Genomic DNA, 23,084 nt, shown 5'->3' on the forward strand with positions numbered 1-23,084 from the left:
GTACTAGTGTCTGCAGAGTATGTAATGTCTGTATTATCTGTACTAGTGCCTGCAGTGTATGTAATGTCTGTATTATCTGTACTAGTGTCTGCAGTGTATGTAATGTATCTATTATCTGTACTAGTGTCTGCAGTGTATGTAGTGTCTGTATTATCTGTACTAGTGTCTGCAGTGTATGTAGTGTCTGTATTATCTGTACCAGTGTCTGCAGTGTATGTAATGTCTGTATTATATGTACTAGTGTCTGCAGTGTATGTAATGTCTGTATTATCTGTACTAGTGTCTGCAGTGTATGTAATGTCTGTATTATCTTTACTAGTGTCTGAAGTGTATGTAATGTCTGTACTATCTGTACTAGTGTCTGCAGTGTATGTAATGTCTGTATTATCTGTACTAGTGTCTGCAGTGTATGTAGTGTGTGTATTATCTGTACTAGTGTCTGCAGTGTATGTAATGTCTGTATTATCTGTACTAGTGTCTGCAGTGTGTGTAATGTCTGTATTATATGTACTAGTGTCTGCAGTGTATGTAATGCCTGTATTATATGTACTAGTGTCTGCAGTGTATGTAATGTCTGTATGATCTATACTAGTGTCTGCAGTGTATGTAATGTCTGTATTATCTGTACTAGTGTCTGCAGTGTATGTAATGTCTGTATTATCTGTACTAGTGTCTGCAGTGTATGTAGTGTCTGTATTATCTGTACTAGTGTCTGCAGTGTATGTAATGTCTGTATTATCTGTACTAGTGTCTGCAGTGTATATAATGTCTGTATGATCTGAACTAGTGTATGCAGTGTATGTAGTGTCTGTATTATCTGTACTAGTGTCTGCAGTGTATGTAATGTCTGTATGATCTGAACTAGTGTCTGCAGTGTCTGTAATGTCTGTATTATCTGTACTAGTGTCTGCAGTGTATGTAATGTCTGTATGATCTGAACTAGTGTCTGCAGTGTCTGTAATGTCTGTATTATCTGTACTAGTGTCTGCAGTGTATGTAGTGTCTGTATTATCTGTACTAGTGTCTGCAGTGTATGTAATGTCTGTATTATCTGTACTAGTGTCTGCAGTGTATGTAATGTCTGTAGTATCTGTACTAGTGTCTGCAGTGTATGTAATGTCTGTATTATCTGTACTAGTGTCTGCAGTGTATGTAATGTCTGTATTATCTGTACTAGTGTCTGCAGTGTATGTAATGTCTGTATTATCTGTACTAGTGTCTGCAGTGTATGTAATGTCTGTATGATCTATACTAGTGTCTGCAGTGTATGTAATGTCTGTATTATCTGTACTAGTGTCTGCAGTGTATGTAATGTCTGTATTATCTGTTCTAGTGTCTGCAGTGTATGTAATGTCTGTATTATCTGTACTAGTGTCTGCAGTGTATGTAGTGTCTGTATTATCTGTACTAGTGTCTGCAGTGTATATAATGTCTGTATTATCTGTACTAGTGTCTGCAGTGTATGTAATGTCTGTATTATATGTTCTAGTGTCTGCAATGTCTATGTTATCTGTTATCTAGTGTCTGGCTGAGCTCTGCTGCTGGGCTGAGCTGCTCTGCACAGGGGCTCAGTGCTTACTTCTCAGTTAACGCCACCTTCGGGCTGGAGTGTTTTTACGCCTGTTTTTGCGCCTGAATGAAAAGTCCCAAATGATGAATATTATCAGGTGCAACAAAACATCTGGATTGGTAAGATAAATGAGGGAAACCTGGTTATTTTTGCTGTGCGGCTAGTTTGGCGTTTAATCACAAAAAAATGGTGCGCCAGTACGAAAAGGCGCAAAAACAATAGAAAAAACGAGTGATACATTTTTTTAATAGACATAGATAGATTTGATACATAGATATGAGATAGATAGATAGATATGAGATATATAGATAGATAGATAGATAGATAGATAGATAGATAGGAGATAGATAGATAGATAGATAGATAGATAGATAGATAGATAGATAGGAGATAGATAGATAGATATGAGATAGATAGATAGATAGATAGATAGATAGATAGATAGATAGATATGAGATAGATAGATAGATAGATAGATAGATAGATGGATAGATAGATAGATAGATAGATAGATATGAGATAGATAGATAGATAGATATGAGATAGATATGAGATAGATAGATAGATAGATAGATAGATATAAGATAGATAGATATGAGATAGATAGATATGAGATAGATAGATAGATAGATAGATAGATAGATAGATAGATAGATAGATATGAGATAGATATGAGATAGATAGATAGATAGATAGATAGATAGATAGATAGATATGAGATAGATAGATAGATAGATATGAGATTGATAGATATGAGATAGATAGATAGATAGATAGATAGATAGATAGATAGATAGATAGATATGAGATAGATAGATAGATAGATAGATAGATAGATATGAGATAGATAGATAGATAGATAGATAGATAGATAGATAGATAGATAGATATGAGATAGATAGATAATACATCACCATCAAATTTCCATGGAGTGTAACACCTGATGCTGTCAGGTTTCAAGTCATCATAGCAGCAGCCCTTCTTCACACACTCGTCTCTCGTAATTCCTTTGAACCCACAATCTTTCCTGTATTTGGGCTGCACCCCACATTTATCTGTGTTAAAGGAGAGGAAGAACCTTGTTATACATCACATTATACACATTTCCGATGCTCTCAGGCTACACATATATAACATGGGGTCACACTGCACGACCCCCCAGGCATCAGATGTATTGTGCAGAGTAACTGGGCAGCAGTTCAGAAATGTTCTAGCTGCGCCCCTAGAGGACACATAAGGTATTACACAATTTACACTGAGATTATGTCAAATCAATCTCTGCACATAAAATCTTATTGGTTAATGTTTTCTGCCCTTTATGTATAGGTGACACTTACAGTTGACAGGTAAGTAGGCGTCTGCCCCCAGCATGAGGATGGCGACCACCCAGCAGACGGTGAGACGTCCCATTGCTCTTCTCTCTTGCAGTGTTGGGATCTCCTTATATCTACGCTCTGTTGGCTTTATTGGCAGTGATATATATGAAGCTTGTGACTGAAGCTCAGAAGAGGAGGATGAAGAAGACGCCTGCGAAGGCTGATGTGACGTGGCACGGACAGACCTCTGTGTGCAGGTCGCCTTGTACCTGCACACAGTCAGGTGAAGTCCATACACAAAGAGCAGGGACTAAAGGTTCTAAGAATTTAACTTCTTACAAACCTGGATGATATTTCACTGGATGATTCTGCTCTGTAAGCATATAACTTTTTAAATGTCATCTTGGTCTGTAAGTAGTTAAGGCATTGTGAACTTCAGCTACTTCTCCTTATCTGTCTGCAGAATTACAGCGATAAATGGAAAGAAGGAAACACTAAAAACAGTTTGTTCTTTAATCAACTATTACTATTTGTAACATTTTAAAATTTTGAAAGTTCAGCTATGTTCCAAGTATTTATATTCTCCTTCTTTCATCACCATTTGCCACATAATGAAGACAAGGAAGAAGAGGAGGGACAAGAGCCGGACCAGTCCACACAAGGCTTACAGGGTGGGTTCCCAGATCGGTGGTCTGTTACTGCACTGTCCAGCCACGGAAAAGTGTTTTGGAGCATGAGGAGGAGACACCTCCCTCTGAGGACAGCTTGTCCATGCCTCTGGACAGCCTTGCCCACATGAGCCGCTACTGACACTCGAGTTTTACAGATACTCAACAGCACTTGTCTGCCGACCCTGCTGGATTCAAGAGTATGAGTACTAGAGGGAGTACAAGCGCACTTTGGTGCAGGCACTACAATACTCCCAGGCTTCTGGTTCCATTTTACAGCAATTTCTCATAACTTTTTCAGAAATATGTGAGAGCTGAAAGCAATGTGGGTCATATCTACTGATATATTACCTATTATTTCATAATACGGTAGGAAAAAAATAAAGAAAACCAAAAAAACTCAGAATTGTATTGTATTGTTTATGAGAGATGTACACACTGCACTGCTGATACAGAATGGAGAACATTATCCGAGGTGGAGTCCAGGGGGTCAGCAGTGACTGTGCAAAATCTTCTTACTCAATGATGATTTCTGGTAATAAGAGACAAAGATGTGTTATTATCATGTAAGAAATAGTCATTCCCCGCAGTTTTACTCCACTATTACTCCCATCTGCTGCATATCCACTACCAATATCGACTAATGAAGCAAATTTACATTATAATGTATATAAAATAGTTCCACAACATCCTTCCCAGCACTCCCCCCCCCTTCCAATTTCTAAAAGGGGAATTTCATCTACATAACATAATAATTACATTCAGTGAGGGAAGGGGAGAAACAGAATGGACTGTCAGGTTCACTAGAGTCATAGCAACACCCAATTCTGTTGCATATTTTCGAGCTGATGCCTTCGTAGCCACAAGTCCTTCTCTGTTTGGCTGGCACAACACACTGGAACATATCTGTAGGAGGGAATAGATATCATATCATCTAACAAGTGGCTTGCTGGGAGTTGTAGTACAAAGATAGGCCGCTAAAGGAATCTTGCAATCCATGTTTATGTAATTTTTAGCATCCCCTTTAAATTTGCATATGGATGTGGTCTTCATGTAAATATATTTTTAATCAGATTAATCAAAAAGAAATCCTGTAAAGGGGGGGGGGGGGAACAGAAGTGCAGTTCATGACGGCGGCCACGCGATGCCAAGCTCTATGGACCCCAAACACTTACCTCCAGCCTCACAGACCTCCAATCTTTGACAGAAGATGACTCCTCTTCTGCAGTATAATTCAGCCAGTCAGCTCCATCGCCTGAACAACTGTCCCTTCAAGTTAACCCAAATTCTCCGGACACAGTCTTACGCTTTAGAGAACTACTGACATCTGAGCTGTCTTAGACATCCACTAACATCACTACTTTGCTAAATTTTAGAATCAGCAGAAGGTTGGACTCTCTGGAACAGAAGTTTGCTACAATAATATACAGGGTGAGCCAAAACTCTGACCATGAATCTCTAGTGGACACCCCCTAGGTGGTAACGGACCTAATTAAAACCCTGGTTCCTGACATTGAGGATTATCCACCTTGTGATATATAGCGGCAAAGCCCCATTTTTATTCCACTACGGAAAGCGTGATGAAGATGGCCAAAGACAGATCCGGTCCTTTCCACTTAAAATACCTGGACATGAGGTGGAGATGTTTTTCCTATATAGCACCGGGGACTATTATCAGACTCAAGAAACTCATGGCCTTTCTTCATTGTTTGCAGAAAAGGGACATTCATTATAGTTGGGCTTCCCTATTCACATGGGAACAGACAATATGGCTTCAACATCAGACGCCGTAATCAGGTACCAGATCGTTAAGAAAGCATTTGACTACCAAAAGGTAACCTAAGATTCCCCCATAAACATTGTTAGGTCTCCCACAAGACTTGATGATTCCTTAATCCCTTTGTTCAGGGGAAGAGACTTTTGACCACATTTATCACCTATCATCACAAATTACGATTTGGTCACAATTCTCGGTGACTTCTCCCCCTCTTTGCCCGTTGGGTGGGGATGGGGTGGTGCCATGCAGTGGGCACGACTTTTCTAGTTGTTTGGAGGAAGTGTAGCCAGATTCCTCTTTCTAGGCTTTAGGAAACATACCTCTGTAACACTGCCCTTGATTTGCTATCTTTTTCTGCCACCTAATGTCGTAGTATGGTATTACACCTGCAATATCCTTTGCCTGTGAACTAGAGGGTTAATATCTGTGATGTTGTTATGGAATGTTGCAATTTTTGTAATTGTTTTTGCAGTTCCCAAGCGCCTATTGGTTGTCTCAGCTCAGCATACCTGTGAGCTAATACCGCAAACTGCATCAAGATTTCAGGCCAAGCAGCTGAGCCCTTCTGTAGAAGGATAGCGAAATATTCCAGCACTCCATGTCTTCTAAAATCATAGCATTTTATTCTTCATATTAAAAGCGTGCAGCCATATCCAGTGTGACCACTGATACACGATCTACGCGTTTCGGACTAAATTGTGGAGTCCTTAGTCATGAGCTGAGCCCTTCTACTAACCAGCTCCTAAGTGCTGGACCAGGGCTGAGGTTTACTTCTAAACTTTGGATCCACAGCCAACCAATGCCACCGGAATGTTACAGCCTCTTATATGCTGCCTTGTTGAATTGTGAGCCGTTAAAGAGACTGTGGGGCATATTTACTTACCCGGTCCAGTCGCGACCCAGCGGCGCGCTCTCTGACGAGGATTCGGGTCTGGCAGAATTCACTAAGGTCGTGCGTCCGATATCCAGCAGGTGTCGCTGCTGCCCCAAAGTCTGCCGGAGTTCACCTTCTTCGTCCCAGTGCATGTAAGTGCTGATCTTGCGACACAATTATTTTTAAATTCCACGTTTTTTCTGAATCCGTCGGGTTGTCCGACGGCCACACCCCCTGATTTCTGTTGCGTGAAAGCCGGCGCCGATGTGCCAAAATCTGATTGCGTGCGCCAAAATCCCAGGGCAATTCGGCGCAAATCGGAAATCATCGGGAAACCCGCGGTTCGGATCCTTAGTAAGTGAGCGCCTATGAGTACCAGTACTATGAGACTATAGTCTAATTATGGTCTACTCTGTTTAATAAGCGTTTCCACCATTTTGCATCCATATTCTCCTTAGCTGTTACCCAGACCTCCTTCATTTGATTATGGGAGATGGTGGGATCCCCTGTCCCTTGTTTTTTTTCCTGTTCCCTCCCTCCCGTGTTCCATCTTGTTTTATTGTCTGATCTTCAGTGGTCAGCACTACAGCCTTGCAGAGTTGGAGTCCTGGGTTCAAGTCCCATCCAGGTCAACATCTGCAAAGAGTTTGTATGTTCTCTCCACGTTTGCGCGGGTTTCTCCGGGTCCTCCGGTTTCCTCCCACACTCCAAAACATACTGGTAGGTTGTTTAAGTGGTGAGCAACATTGGGGACAGGGGCCGATTTGTGCTCTGTGCAGCGCTGCGTAATCTGTGTGCGCTATATAAATAAAGAATTATTATTATTCTGAATGTCTTTGGTGTTTATTTGTTGCATGGTTTATCTGGGGTCCTGTGGGGAGGTTGTAGTGGACCGATTTTGTTTCCATACAGAGTCAACCGGCTAAGACCCAGAATGCCTTTCTCCATGGGACTTGTGGCCTGAAATTTGACTCCTTGATTTTGTTAGTAATACTGCACTGCACTATATACTACAAGAGGATGTGCATATTTATCATATTTATCATGCGCTGGCGCTCATGCGCTAGTATATGATTGCCCCACCGCTACATTTTCGCAGTGGCATACTTCGAGAGGCCTCTTTATGTATCGGGGCAGGCGGCTGCGCAGCGTCAGGGCCTTTCTTAGAAAAAACCACAGCCATATGTGAAAATTCTCCAGCAGCAGTGAGTGCGCCGGCGCGGGGACTGTAACGCACGGCCGGCCGCATGACTCCCCCCCTCATACCCCACAGGCGTGAAAGTGGCGGAGAAGGCAAAATAATCGCAAGTGCTAGCGATAAGCGATTGTTTCAGGGCCTCTAGGACACTGACGTGGTGCAGGGGCCGTGATAACTATGCCCCATTGTTGCTATCCTCAAGATTGCGTTGTACACAAGCATGCTTACTGTTCAATAAAAATTTAAAAGAAATCTTGTAAATAGTGTGAAGAGGAGCGGCTACCCATCATATCCTGAGTCATGAAGCAGAAGGGAGCCCCTTGCTTTGTGTTGTCGTAGCAGCATCCAGACATGCATTTCTCCTTAGCCACGTACGGGGGTCCGCAGCTTACCCTCTTCTTGGGGTCAATGGTCCAGCAGGAATTTTTCACTGAAAGAGAAAACTAAATGAACTATAGAGTTTCCCCTTTGAAGTGTAGCCTTCATTTAAGGTAAGGTTTTATATTGTGTCCATGGACATATTCTGCTTAGTTTGGAAAATAAATTCAAGCTCCTCCCTCCCATAGAGATGTGTATTCCAGCCTGTGTAGTGTATATCTAAGGATACTGCATCATCTTACATCTAATCTCCATGTGTGTGTTTGGTTAAACAGCTGTGAGAAGGGAGGAATAACCCCCTTTACTTTCAGCTTGATTTTTGTATACAGTGCACATAGCATACTACAGCCAGGAAGAAAGAACAGAAAGGGTTAACACTCACAGCTGTGTAACAAACAAGAAGAGAAAGAGACCCATCTACAATCCTGTATAACACAAAAATCATCTGAAATGACGGTTACTCTTTAATACCTATCACCACACAAATAATACATATCTGCGAGATCCTACATTGTGGTCATCGAGGCCTAAACCCTCCGGGACATGGAATATACTAAGAGGGAGTAATAATAATGGCGATAAAGTACATTTGCTCCACACGTCAACAGAAAAAAACAATAAAAGTTATAATAAACTGATGATAATTTAAAGGGAACTTGCAACTTACTCTATCCCTCTATCTATTCTTTGTTCTATAGTACCTAGAAATGTGGTGCTGGCCTCATCTTTGTTGTGGTTCTGCGAGTGAAGAGACTGGTAAACAGACATGTAAAGACATGAGCTGCAGATAAAATTCCCACCTATTTCTATAACTGCCTGTATCTCCGTATCTGTTGCTCATAGAACCATCTGAAAGAAGAGATTCTTATCTTTAGAATGATACCAATACCTTATTTCTAGGTGCTATAGACATTTCATACCCTACCTGAGGGGGTTGCTAGTTTAGTGGGATATAAAAGCAGGTAACAGGTTCCCTTTTTGCTCATGTTGGCTCTTTTATTTTTGGATACTATACATTTTTCCACCTTTCTCTCTAAAATGTCTGTCTGACACCTGACTGCAGTGGGAAACCCCCAGATCTGTCAGCATTTGGAGAACAGAAGCCCTAAGCTCCACCCCCTGGCTAAGCCCCTCCTTATAGTTTTCCATATTCTGAAAATTGGAGAGTTCTAAAGGAAATGTGCACCAGTGTTCCACGTGTAAAAGTTTAACAGACTGGAGATATGCGTTACCTGCTATTATTCCGGGATGATAACACAATGGGACATTGGGAACGCTTGTGTCAAAGCAGCATCCTCTGTCTGTGCATTCCTTCTCGGAATTCTCTGAGATTACATCGATACTGCAGTCTACTCTGGATTTGGGTTCGCCTGGGTTACACTTTGGGGCTTTAAAAGAGAAAAGCAAACTTATTGTACAGTGATAGTCCTGGTGTACCTACCAAAGTCTACTGTGCAGTCCATGGTGGGAGGTAGCCTTCTCCTTGACTTAATAACACTGTCTTAGTGCCTTCTTTCACCCACCACTAGGTGGAGATCACTGTACACACATTTATAAAATCTTATGCATAGAGCTCCCCCTACTGGTGGCTGGAGGCAGCTAATATTATACTGCTAGAGGTCAGAAGAACTGAGCTTCAGGTATAGATACAAAATATAAATTACTATTGGATATGAGACAGAGATTTTATAATGCAGGACTGGATATAATTGCAAACAGGGCATTTTACAACTTACAGGAGGTAAAACATGAGATGAAACCAGGTTTGGAGTCATCGTAGCAGCACCCCTTCTTTATACACGTGTCCCGTTTTATTCTGCTGTGTCCATCAGATATTTTGGTGCTCTGCTTCTTTCAATTGGGAAAATATGCAAAGTTTTGGAGGATGGGATAAGGAAAGCCACACCTCTTTAAGCTCCTTGTAAGGCAGCTCCCTTGACATCAAGCATGACTTTCAGGAAGCCTTATGAAATGATGCTGGATTAAAATAAAACCAGTAGATCTATTCTGGAAGGAACAGACTCCCAACTGTAGACAGCGCTGTGAAATGTTTCGACCTGATTGGGTCTCCTTAGTACAGCGTAGGGAACTGGTTTTGCTCAGTGAGAGGCTTGTGACTAGGGTCGGGAAGTAAGAGTTGTCCTTACGGTGACTGCCATTTAAGGTCACTATGTAGTCCGTAGGGGGATTCTGGGAAAATATGATCTTTCAATTGGTTCAGTTCTGGAGATCTATGGTGCATTTACTATAAGTGGTACAAACTACACTAAATGCAGTTTGCCTGTGTATAATGCAGGGGGCAACAGATTCATGATGTCTGGCGCCCCCATTCTTAAGGAATTTGGCGCCACGTGCACTGCACCAACAGAGTGTACCGCTTTCATTTTCTGGTGCACCTTCTGTTGGACTTTGCATGATAAATATGGAGCATGGTCCGACTGAGCACCGGAACGCCCCCTAATTTGTGTCACATGAAGAATAGTGCAGCCGCAACATAAAAGGGTCGCGTGTGACACAAATTTACCTTTACCTTTAGAGATGAGCGAACATACTCGTCCGAGCTTGCTGCTCATTCGAGTATTAGCATACTCGCAACTGCTCGTTGCTCGGACGAGTATTTCGCCAGCTCGAGAAAATGGCATCTCGCGGCGTTTAGATTTTTGGCGGCCAGAAACAGAGCCAATCACAAGCCAGGAGACTCTGCACTCCACCCAGCATGACGTGGTACCCTTACACGTCGATAGCAGTGGTTGGCTGGCCAGATCAGGTGACCCTGGGATAGACTAGCCGCTGCCCGCGCTGCTCGGATCATTCTGTGTCTGGATGCCGCTAGGGAGAGAGCTGCTGCTGGTCAGGGAAAGCGTTAGGGTGTTCTATTAGCTTACTGTTAGGCAGGAGTGATTCTCCAAGAACCCAACAGCCCTTCTTAGGCCTACAATAGCATTCTATATATTTTTTTTTTCTTTGCTTGTGGCTGGCCTTGCTGCCAATAGTAGTGCAGCTAGTACCATATTGTGAGGAATTTGCAGGGAGTCTTGCGAACGTTCTGTATAGCTCTTAGTGACACACATTTCCATCTCAAACACCTAACCATCTTCTGTGGTTGCTGTGTGATTTCTTCTGCACAATTTGTTCTATAAAAAAATTAAAAAACACAAAAAAACACAAAAAAAAAAAAAATAAATAAAAATTTACAGTTTATATTTCTGTTTTGTCTATATAATAGACTTTAATTTTGAAATTGTTGAACCCGAGGGCTAGGGGTAGAGGACGAGGACGTGGGCGTCCAACTACTGCAGGGGTCAGAGGCCGTGGTCCTGGGCGGGGTGAGACACCACCTGCTGATGAGGGAGCAGGGGAACGCCGCAGAGCTACACTCCCTAGCTTCATGTCTCAAGTTACTGGGACTCGTGGTAGAGCACTGTTGAGGCCAGAACAGTGCGAACAGGTGATGTCGTGGATTGCGGACAATGCTTCTAGCCATTTGTCCACCAGTCAGTCTTCCACGCAGTCCACCCATGTTACCCAAGTGAGCACTCTTCAAGCTCCTCCACCTCAACCTCCTTCCCCCCAGTCTGCCCCCTCCCAGGAAAATTTGGCATTTGAACCGGCATACTCTGAGGAACTGTTTTCTGGACCCTTCCCACAGTCACAAACCACTTGTCCGGTTGCTGCTGAGCTCTTTCCCGATGCCCAGGTTTTCCACTAGTCGCAGTCTGTGGGTGATGATGACCTTCTTGACGTAGTGGAAGAAGTGTGTAAAGAGGTGTCGGATGATGAGGAGACACGGTTGTCAGAAAGTGGTGAAGTTGTTGTCAGGGCAGGAAGTCCGAGGGGGGAGCAGACTGAGGGATCGGAGGATGATGAGGTGACAGACCCAAGCTGGGTTGATAGGCCGGGTGAACACAGTGCTTCTGAGACGGAGGAGAGTCCTCGACCAGAACAGGTTGGAAGAGGCAGTGGTGGGGCCAGATGGAGAGGCAAGGCCAGAGCTGGTGCACCAGCGCCAAATGTTTCACGTAGTCAAGCTCCCGTGGCAAGGGCTAGATTTTCTGAAGTCTGGAGGTTCTTTAAAGAAACACCGGATGACCGAAGGACTGTGGTGTGCAACCTGTGCCACACCAGGATGAGCAGGGGTTCCACCACTACTAGCTTAACTACCACCAGTATGCGCAGGCATATGAATGCTAAACACCCCACTCAAAGGAACCAAGGCTGTTCACCTCCGGCCGGGTCCACCACTGCTCCTTCCCCTGTGTCTTCTGCCCAGGACCCCAGCCCAAACACCTCCCGGGCGAAAATCACATCTTCGCCTCCACGATCCTCCACAGCATCCACCAATGTCTCCTTGCGCAGCGTCCAGCTCTCCATACCCCAGACGCTGGAGCGCAAGAGGAAGTACAGTGCAACCCACCCACACGCCCAAGCCTTTAACGTCCACATCTCCAAATTACTCAGCCTGGAGATGCTGCCCTATAGGCTGGTAGAGACCAACGCCTTTCGCAACCTCATGGCGGCGGCCGCCCCTCAGTATTCGGTTCCCAGCCGCCACTACTTTTCCCGATGTGCCGTCCCAGCCCTGCACCAGGACGTGTCAGACAACATCACCCGTGCCCTGACCAACGCCGTTTCTGACAAGGTCCACCTGACCACGGACACGTGGACGAGTGCTGCCGGGCAGGGCCACTATATATCGCTGACGGCACATTGGGTTATCTTGGTGGAGGCTGGGACCGAGTCTGTCCCTGGGGCTGCTCATATACTGCCGACGCCGAGGATTGCGGGGCCTACCTCGGTCCAAGTCTCTAAGGCCTACTATGCCTCCTCCTCCTCCCACCCCTCCTCCACCTCCTCCCTCAAATTACCATCCGTGGGCATGGCGCCATCAGTCGCTAGCTCTAGGCACAGCAGCAGTGCCATCGCTAAGCGACAGCAGGCGGTGCTCAAACTGCTGAGCCTAGGCGATAAAAGGCACACCGCCCAAGAGCTATTACAGGGCATCACGGTGCAGACTGATCTGTGGCTGGCACCGCTGAACCTGAAGCCAGGCATGGTTATGTGTGACAACGGTCATAACCTGGTGGCGGCTCTGCAACTCGGCAGACTGACACATGTGCCATGCCTGGCCCATGTGTTAAATCTCATAGTTCAGCGTTTCCTCAAGACATACCCCAATCTGTCTGATTTGCTCACGAAGGTGCGCCGCATCTGTGCGCATTTCAGGAAGTCCAGCACAGATGCTGCCACTCTCAGGGCAGCGCAGCGCCGCCTCCAACTGCCCGCTCACCGACTGTTGTGCGACGTGCCCACGAGGTGGAATTCAACACTGACCATGTTATCCAGAGTTTACCAGCAGCGCAGAGCGATTGTAGACTGCCAGATGTCAACTTCCACCAGAACTGGTAGTCAGGTCAGTCAGCTTCCTCAAGTCTACAATGAGGAGTGGACGTGGATGTCTGATATCTGTCAGGTGCTGAGTAACTTTGAGGAGTCAACACAGATGGTCAGTGGCGATGCCGCCATCATCAGCCTCACCATCCCGCTGCTTGGCCTGTTGAAAAACTCTCTGATCAGCATGAAGTCGGAAGCTTTGCGCTCGTCACAAGAGACGGGGGAAGAAAATTCCCTTGTTGATAGCCAAAGCACCCTTAGGTCTGTTTCTCAGCGCATATCGGAGGAGGTGGAGGAGGATGAGGAGGAAGAGGAGGAGAATGTTGGCGAGACAGAAGAGGGGACCATTGTTCAGTCCTTCACTGTTCAGCGTGTATGGGCAGAAGAAGAGGAGTTGGAGGAGTTGGAGGAGGAGGAAATGGACAGTCAGGCCAGTGAGGGGAGTGAATTCTTACGCGTTGGGACTCTGGCGCATATGGCAGATTTCATGCTAGGCTGCCTATCCCGTCACCCTCGCGTTCAAAGAATTTATTCCAGCACCGATTACTGGGTATTCACTCTCCTGGACCCACGGTACAAGCAAAATCTTTCCACTCTCATCCCTGCAGAGGAAAGGAGTGTGAGAATGCATGAATACCAGCAGGCCCTGGTGCACAAGCTGAAACAGTATTTCCCTTCTGACAGCGCTAGCGGCAGAGGGCGTACTTCTGCGGGACAAGTAGCAAGGGAGAGTAGGCGAGCAGGCAGCTTGTCCAGCACTGGCAAGGGTACGCTTTACAAGGCCTTTGCCAGCTTTATGTCACCCCAGCAAGACACTGTCACCTGTCCCCAGTCTCAGCAGAGTAGGGCTGATCTTTACAGAAAGATGGTGAGGGAGTACGTAGCTGACCATACCATCGTCCTAAATGATCACACAGCTCCCTACAACTAGCGGGTTTTCAGTGCAGCTGGTGGCATCATCACCAATAAGTGTACACGCCTGTCGACTGACAGCGCTGACAGGCTGACGCTTATCAAGATGAATAAAGCCTGGATTTCTCAGGATTTCCATTCTCCACCAGGTGAAAGAAGCTCAACCTGAATAATGTATGCACTCCTCCTCCTCATTTTCCTCCTTCTCCTCCTCTTTGTACACTAAAGCAGAGGAAACTGGCTATTTTTTGCCAGGGCCAACTGGCTCTAGCTATAGTACTCTATGTTTTTAATTTTTCTGGAGGGCCACCTACCCGGTCCTCTGTTTTAAACAATTTTTGGGAGTGCCACATACAGGCCCTCAATCTATTTAATTTTTCTGGAGGACCACCTACCTGCTCCTCTGGTTTGAAAACTTTTTTGGACTGCCACATACAGGCACTATCCAAATTTAATTGTCTCCATAGCTGCCTCCACACGTTGTCTCCATTGCTACCTCCACACATCATCTCCATAGCTGCCTCCCAAAGTCGTCCATATAGCTGCCTCTATACATCGTCCCCTTAGCAAACGAGCTGTGTCAGGCAGAATTTTGGGTTGTTTTCATGGCTTCCACATCAAACTTGTTAACTCGCCACCCTGCTGTGTTATCCACAAAATATACTGCCAAACTTTTATCATTTACCGATATTATTTCAGCGCTTCTTGCGCATCTGTTTACATTCCCCTCACCCGCCATAACCAAGCCAATTACTTATAAGAACACTACTACACTTGATCTTATACAAAAGGTTCTTAGAAGTGCTGTTTGTAGCCCCCGCCTGCTTTGAAAATAATAATTTTTTCAAAGTAAACGCTTCTGGCCCCAGGCCCATTTTGGGTGGGGAGGAGCCGAGAGACAGGGGCTTGGACAGGCGAAAGTTCGCCTGGCAGCGGACCGCCAGCTCCATCCCAAGATTAGGCAGCCTCAGAGGCATCCATGCATGCTGCCCCTGCTGTTTCCTGTCCATTTCGCCTCCACGATCCTCCACAGCGTCCACCAATGTCTCATTTCAACTTTCTATACCCCAGACGCTGGAGCACGAGAGGATATGCAGCACATCATCCCCTTATCAAACGAGCTGTGTCAGGCAGAATTTTCAGGTGTTTCAACAGATACATAATGGAACTCGGCCCATCTGTCGGATTTTTCGGTCCCCTTGAAAAATGCTCGAGTCTCCCATTGACTTCAATGGGGCTCGTTATTCGAGACGAGCACTCGAGCATCGGGAAAAGTTCTTCTCGAATAACGAGCACCCGAGCATTTTAGTGCTCGCTCATCTCTAGTAATAAGTATAATAAGTAACTACGTTTTCCCTACACCAAGATGGCCGCCACGGCTTATGGTCGTTGTTTGTAAATTTGCAAATTGTGCTTCCAGCTACTGTTGCTGTATAAACACATTTGCCTTCTTGGATTTTCTAGAAACAAGGGGCCAGATGTATAACTCGTTTTTTTCTGTTGTTTTTACACCATTTTTGTGACTAAACACCAAACTAGCTGCACGACAAAAATAACCATGTTTCCCTCATTTATCATGCCAATCCACATGTTTTGCTGCTCCTAATGATATTCATCATTTGCGGCTTTTCATTCAGGCGCAAAAAAACGGGCGCAAAAACACTCCAGCCCGAAGGTGACGTAAACTGAGAAGCAACACTCAGCAGCAGAGCTCAGCAGACACTAGTACAGATAATACAGACACTGCAGCCTCTCTTTACAGTTCATGACCTTCTATTTACTAAACAATCCGCAGAAGCCTCAGCTCAGAGCAGGAGAGGAGAGAAGTTTGCAGGATTTTTCAGATACTACATTGAAGTGTCCCCCGTTTAGCAGGATGATCACACTGGTGTTTGAGGAGGATACTGTGCAGAATTAGGGCTCATTCACATGGCCGTCACCGATCCGGGCCGCACACCGCAAAAAGATAGAGCATGCTCTATCTTTTGCCGTGTGTGCGGCCGTGCGCCGCTATTCTCTATGGAGGGAGGAGGGGCCACCTCCTCCTCCTCTCCAGCACACGGCGGTAAGGTTGCAACAACAACAGGTTCCTGTGGCTGCTCCCGTGGCTTCCGCTACCCTGGCTAGCCTTCCCGCTGTTGAACCCAGGCTACGGTTGTCTATGCCTGGCAAGTATGATGGCGATCCTAAGATGTGCAGGAGCTTTATAACCCAGTGCTCCCTGCACATAAAATTCATGCCATCTCAATTCATCACAGAGCGATCCAAGGTGGCATTCTTCATCAGCCTCCTCTCCGGGAAAGCCTTGGCCTGGGCTACCCATCTTTGGGACAGAGACGACCCGGTCACGGCTGATCTGATTTCTGGCGGAGTTCCGGTCCGTCTTTGAAGAACCAGCACGGGCCTCTTCTGCTGAGACGGCACTGTTGAATCTACGCCAGGGGAACTCTTCCGTGGGAGAATACGCTATCCAGTTCCGTACCCTGGTTTCGGAACTTTCCTGGAATGATGCGGCCCTGTCCGCAGATTTTAAAAAGGGACTCTCCTCTCACGTTAAGGACGCTCTGGCCGCTTGGGATCTGCCGCCTACCCTGAGTGGTCTCATCACCTTGGCCACCCGAATTGATGTGCGATTTAGGGAGCGTGCCGAAGAGTTACGTCTCGAACAACCCCAAGTCCGCCCACGACGTCTTCCCGGCCTGGCACCTACTTTCCACAGGCCGCTCCAGCCTCCTATAACACCATCTGCAGAGGAGCTCATGGAAGTGGACAGGGCCAGACTCTCTTCTCAGGAACGTATTAGAAGACGTCAGGGCAACCTCTGCCTGTATTGTGCCAGCCCTGAGCACTTCCTTGGGGCTTGTCCCATCCGTCCCCACCGTCTAGGGTTCTTGGGAGAAGCATCCCTAGTAGAGATGAGCGAGTATACTCGTCCGGGCTCGTTGCTCGGACGAGTATTTCCCCTGCTCGAGATCGAGCATTTAATTAAGAAAAGACAGTGAAGAACAGTGAAGAATACAATTAAAACAGTGAACACAGTGAACACAGGATCATTTAAGTGAAGAACACAGTGAAGAACACAGTGAAGAACACATTGCAGATGTTCCGAACATCTGCTCACTTAGCCGAAGACACGAGCGCCGACGCTGGATCAGGCATGCAGGAGCGGAGGCTGAAGTGGAGCGGAGCTGGGCTGGAGCGGGCAAGGAGGAGCGGAGCGGGCATCACCGAGCGGTGGCTGGAGCGGGCATGGAGGATCGGAGCGGGCATGGAGCGGGCATGAAGGATCGAAGCGGGGCTGGAGTGGGCATGGAGGAGCAGAGCGGGGCAGGAGCGGGCATGGAGGATCGGAGCGGGCATGGAGGAGCAGGCATCACGGAGCAGAGCAGGCGGAGCGGGGCTGGAGCGGGCATGGAGGATCGGAGTGAGGGCTGAAGCGGAGGCTGGAGCGGAGCGGGGCTGGAGCAGGACCAACAGCACAGAAAGAACATAGTGAAGAACAGATTGCAGATGTTCCGAACATCTGCTAACTTATTGGAAGACACGCGTGCCAAGGGTGTTCTTCACAATAGTATGTGAAGAACAATATGTGTGCAGAACACATTGCAGATGTATGGAAACATCTGCAATGTGTTCTTCACACATATTGTTCTTCATATACTATTGTGAAGAACATCGTTCTGCACGCGTGTCTTCCGATCAGTTAGCAGATGTACGTAACACCTGCAATGTGTTCTTCACTGTGTTCTTTCAATGTGTTCTTTGAGTGAAAACATCTGCAAACATCTGCAATGTGTTCTTCTTTAGTGTTCGTTCAATCTGTTCTTTCAGTGAAAAATGCTTGAGTCTCCCATTGACTTCAGTGGGGCTCGATATTAAAGACGAACACTCTAACATCGGGAAAAGTTTGTCTCGAATAACGAGCACTCGAGCATTTTAGTGCTCGCTCATCTCTAGTCCCTAGGTGTAAGCAAACCTCCTCCACGTCTGATGATTCCTGTTCTTCTCAGTGTTGGTACCTGCACCCAGATCCAGGTTTCAGCTTGGAGGGAACTTCATGGATGCCGCCCTGGTCTCCCAGCATCACATCTCCGTGGATCGTCTTGAAAAACCTTTGGTCATCCCGTCTGTCAGTGGCCAAATCCTCTCTGACCCGGTCCAGTACTGCACCAAGCCTCTGTCCATACAAGTCGGTGTGCTGCACAGGGAAAGTTTGTCTTTTTATGTACTTCCGCGGTCCACGTCCTTCATCCTGTTGGGTCTACCATGGTTGCAGCTTCACGCACCCGTTCTTGACTGGAAGACGGGGGAGATCCTTCGGTGGGGACCTGATTGTCAGTCTTGCTGTATGAAGATGTCTCGTCATGTACCAGTCCTGGTTTCTTCTTCTGTGTACCCGCTCTCGGTACCTGAAACTGCAGCCATGTCTGACTATATCAAGGAAAACTTGCAGAAGGGATTCATATGCAAGTCCAAGAAAGACGGGTCACTCCATCCATGCATAGACTATCGCGGTCTTAACAAGGTCACAGTTAAGAACCGCTATCCATTACCGCTGATCACGGAGTTGTTTGACCGTTTTCATGGAGCCAAGATCTTCTCCAAATTGGAACTTCAAGGGGCCTACAGTCTCATTCGCATGCCCCAGGGGGATGAGTGGAAGACCGCTTTTAATACCCGTGATGGACACTTTAAGTATCTGGTAATGCCGTTTGGACTTTGTAATGCACCGGCCGTCTTCCAGGAATTCGTTAACGACATTTTTAGAGACTTGCTTTATGTCTGTGTTGTGGTCTATTTGGACGATATCCTGGTATTCTCTCCGGACCTTGAGACCCACCAGGTAGACATACGGCAAGTCCTCAGTCGTTTAAGGGCCAATCGCCTCTACGCCAAACTTGAAAAGTGTCAATTCCATCAGCAGAGTATTCCATTTCTTGGTTATATCATCTCTGACAGGGGCCTCCAGATGGATCCTGCAAAGCTGTCTTCGGTTCTTCAGTGGCCCCGTCCAGTAGGACTACACGCTATACAGCAGTTTCTGAGCTTCGCGAATTACTACCAGCAGTTCATCCCACACTTCTCCTCGCTGGTGTCTCCTATTGTGGCACTCACCAAGAAGGGTGCTAACCCCCGACTCTGGCCTTCGTCAGCTGAAGAGGCTGACCAAAAAAGTCCAAGTTCGCTTCAGCCCCAGTACTGGTACGTTCCGACACAGAGAGGCCTATCCATCTGGAAGTAGATGCCTCCTCGGTAGGGGCCAGTGCTGTGCTCACGCAGAAGGGTTCCAAAGGTCAAACTGTCACCTGTGGATTTTTTTCCAAAACTTTCTCCTCCGCAGAGAGGAATTATTCTGTAGGAGACAGAGAACTGTTGGCGATTAAGTTCGCCTTAGAAGAGTGGCGTTACCTCCTGGAGGGAGCTCGGTTTCCGGCTGACGCCCTTTCTCGTGCCTCGGATGTCATTGGGGAGGAACCGGCTCCTCGGCATGTCATTCCTCCTGACCAACTGGTACTGGCTGCACCTGTGGATCTTTGTCAACTACCTCATGGCAAGACATACGTACAACCTGCTCTACGGAGGAGGATTCTGTCTTGGGGACATTGCTCACGTGTAGCTGGGCATCCTGGGGTGCAGCGTTCTGTCGCCCTCATTTCCCGGTTCTACTGGTGGCCAGATCTGGCCAAGGACGTTCAGGACTTTGTGGGTTCCTGTGCTTCCTGTGCCCGGAATAAGCCGTCACATCTCAAGCCTGCTGGTCTTCTTCTGCCGTTGCCGATATCCAGCTGTCCTTGGACTCATATTGCTATGGACTTCATTACAGACCTACTGCCTTCATCGGGCAATACTGTCATCTGGGTGGTGACTGACTATTTTTTGAAGATGTCCCATTTTGTCCCCCTGCCCGGTTTACCATCTGCTCCACGTCTTGCCAGCCAGTTCTTCCATCACATCTTCAGACTCCATGGACTTCCCCAGCACATCGTCTCGGACCGTGGGGTTCAGTTCGTCTCTAAATTCTGGTGTTCTCTCTGCCACCAACTTCAGGTGAAATTGGACTTCTCTTTCGCTTATCAACCCCAGTCTAATGGACAAGTGGAAAGAGTTAATCAGTCCCTGGGCTGCTATCTACGCCATTTTGTTTTTGCCCGTCAAGACGATTGGTCCACTCTGTTACCATGGGAAGAGTTCTCTTATAACTCCTTGGACTCTACATCCGCGGGTTCCGCCCCATTTTTTGTTAATTATGGATTGCATCCCCGCCCTCCTCTACCCATGCCCGTGCCATCGGAAGTCCCTGCTATTGAGGAATTGGTACGGGACTTTAAGACCATTTGGAAACAGACTTGTCTTTCCTTACTACAGGCTTCGGCTCGAACCAAGCCTCAGGCCGATAAAAGACGCAGACCTCCCCCTGTCTTCAACCCTGGTGACAAGGTCTGGTTGTCCTCCAAGTATGTCCGACTTAAGATTCCTGGCTACAAGCTTGGTCCTTGTTTCCTGGGTCCCTTCGAGGTGAGGAATTGCATCAATCTAGTCTCCTACAAGCTGCGCCTTCCTCCCACCATTTGCATCCCAAACTCCTTCCATGTTTCCCTTCTTAAGCCTGTCATCTTGAACCGCTTCTCCCGACAACTCTCCCCTCCTGCTCCTGTGGCCGACCCTTGGTTCTTCTTGGTTGACTGGAAGGGGTCCGGGCTGGAGGAGAGATCTTGTGAACCCGAGGATAATATCCTGGACCAGGACCTCTTGCAGAGATTCCTTCAGCCCAGGAAGAGGGGGAGGCCGAAGGGGGGGGGGGGGCTGTCACGGGTGGTCCCGTGCCTCTCGCCCCTCGCCAGCGCTCCGCAAGTGCGACTCACTGGTCCCGGCTCCTGCCCTGGCTTCTGCGGTCCCCGCCGCGGCTGCTCCATCGTCTTCGGCCATGCGCGCGCGTCCCCAACTCCTAGGGCGCGCGCGCACCGGCTTCTGCAGATTTAAAGCGACAGTGCACCACTAATTGGCGCTGGACATTCCAGGTAAATCTATTTAATCCTGCCTCTTCCTGTGATCCCTGCCGGATCTTTGTGCCTAGAACCCTAGAGAAAGCTTTGTTTATGCCGTGTGCTGTTTCTGTGTATTTCTGTTGTGACCCTGGTTCTGCCTTTGACTTTGCTCCTTTGTCCTACGTCTCTGACTCCGATCCTGTGCTGCCTGTCCTGACCTCCTGCCTGTCCCCGACTACGGTATTTCCTGCCGTTTCTGTACCTCGACCTTGGCTGCCATTGCGGATAAGTCACGCCTGTGGAACGACCTGGTGGTACCACGCCGCAGCAAGACCATCCTGCTTTGTGGCGGACTCTGGTGAAAACTGGGTACCACTTAGACTCCGGTTGTGGCTTGTGGCTTGTGTCATCATCCGCAGTGGTCCACAGGATCCACAACCTCGAAGCCTGACACTGGAGATGGAGATAATGATCAATCAAGGACCTTAAAATATTTATATGTTACATTTGCTGAGGCGTGTTGTAGTTGAGAAAAGATGATGGCCTGGGCCAGATGGAGAAGAAAATTAAAGAAAATCTCTCCGTTTCAAGATGGCATGCATGGAGCTACAGCAGCAGTGTACAGCCATTCATGAAGCTACAGCCATAATACACAGCCATTCATGGAGCTACAGCTGCAGTACACAGTCATACATGTAGCTACAGCCGCAGTACACAGCCATACATGTAGCTACAGCTGCAGTACACAGCTGTACATGGAGCTACTGCCACAGTAAACAACCATACATGGAGCTACAGACGCAGTACACAGCCATACATAGAGCTACAGCCACAGTACACAGCCATACATGGAGCTACAGCCGCAGTACAAAGTCATACATGGAGCTACAGCCGCAGTACACAGCCATACATGTAGCTAGAGCCACAGTACACAGCCATACATGGAGCTACAGCCGCAGTACACAGCCATACATGGTGCTACAGCCGCAATACAGAGCCATACATGGAGCTACAGCTCCAGTACACAGCTATACATGGAGCTACAGCCACAGTACACAGCCATACATGGAGCTACAGCCACAGTACACAGCCACACATGGAGCTACAGCCACAGTACACAGCCATACATGGAGCTACAGCCGCAGTACACAGCCATACATGGAGCTACAGGCACAGTACACAGCCATACATGGAGCTACAGGCACAGTACACAGCCATACATGGAGCTACAGCCACAGTACACAGCCATACATGGAGCTACAGCTGCAGTACACAGCCACACATGGAGCTACAGACACAGTACACAGCCATACATGGAGCTACAGCTGCAGTACACAGCCATACATGGAGCTACAGGCACAGTACACAGCCATACATGGAGCTACAGCTCCAGTACACAGCCACACATGGAGCTACAGGCGCAGTACACAGCCATACATGGAGCTACAGACACAGTACACAGCCATACATGGAGCTACAGATGCAGTACACAGCCATACATGGAGCTACAGCTGCAGTACACAGCCATACATTGAGTTACAGATGCAGTACACAGCCATACATGGAGCTACAGCCGCAGTACACCGCCATACATGGAGCTACAGCCACAGTACACCGCCATACATGGAGCTACAGCCACAGTACACAGCCAAACATGGAGCTACAGACGCAGTACACAGCCAAACATGGAGCTACAGCCACAGTACACAGCCATACATGGAGTTACAGCCACAGTACACAGCCATACATGGTGCTACAGCCACAGTACACAGTCATATATGGAGCTACAGCCGCAGTACACAGCCATACATGGTGCTACAGCCACAGTACACAGCCATACATGGAGTTACAGCCACAGTACACAGCCATACATGGAGCTACTGCCACAGTACACAGCCATACATGGAGCTACAGCCACAGTACACAGCCATACATGGAGCTACAGCCACAGTACACAGCCATACATGTAGCTACAGCCACAGTACACAGCCATACATGGAGATACAGCCACAGT

The 23,084-nt window shown here is 47.2% G+C and overlaps 1 long non-coding RNA gene across 1 annotated transcript; it reads right to left on the bottom strand.

Annotated features, from left to right (window-relative positions):
• Positions 1–3,813: 3,813 nt before the first annotated feature.
• Positions 3,814–7,771, bottom strand: LOC140119613 (uncharacterized). Its single transcript, XR_011853402.1, has 3 exons — positions 7,687–7,771; positions 4,314–4,460; positions 3,814–4,086 (listed from the first exon to the last, which is right to left on the bottom strand). It is a non-coding gene; the product is annotated as an uncharacterized lncRNA (long non-coding RNA).
• Positions 7,772–23,084: the final 15,313 nt, after the last annotated feature.

This window comes from Engystomops pustulosus, chromosome 2 (genome assembly GCF_040894005.1).
Source record: "Engystomops pustulosus chromosome 2, aEngPut4.maternal, whole genome shotgun sequence".
In the NCBI taxonomy this organism is placed as follows: domain Eukaryota; kingdom Metazoa; phylum Chordata; class Amphibia; order Anura; family Leptodactylidae; genus Engystomops; species Engystomops pustulosus.